We start from the raw sequence: 421 nt of genomic DNA, 5'->3' as shown, positions 1-421 counted from the left end.
ATCCCAGTGCCGGGGGGATCCCAGTGCCAAGAGATCCCAGTGCCAGGGGGATCCCAGTGCCGGGGGGGATCCCAGTGCCAAGAGATCCCAGTGCCAGGGGGATCCCAGTGCCGGGGAGGATCCCAGTGCCAAGAGATCCCAGTGCCAGGGGATCCCAGTGCCGGGGGGATCCCAGTGCCAGGGGATCCCAGGGCCAGGGGATCCCAGTGCCGGGGGGATCCCAGTGCCAGGGGATCCCAGGGCCAGGGGATCCCAGTGCCGGGGGGATCCCAGTGCTGGGACAACTCCATGCTGAGGGGGCATCCCAGTGCTAAGACACCCCAGTGCCGGGGGGATCCCAGTGCCGGGGGGATCCCGGTGTCAGATGGGATCCCAGTGCCGGGGGGATCCCACTGCCGGGAGATCCCAGTGCCAGGGGGGA

Source organism: Egretta garzetta, unplaced genomic scaffold (assembly GCF_000687185.1).
Source record: "Egretta garzetta isolate BGI_Z169 unplaced genomic scaffold, ASM68718v1 scaffold678, whole genome shotgun sequence".
NCBI classification, from domain to species: domain Eukaryota; kingdom Metazoa; phylum Chordata; class Aves; order Pelecaniformes; family Ardeidae; genus Egretta; species Egretta garzetta.
Note: the sequence above shows the minus strand (reverse complement) of the source record.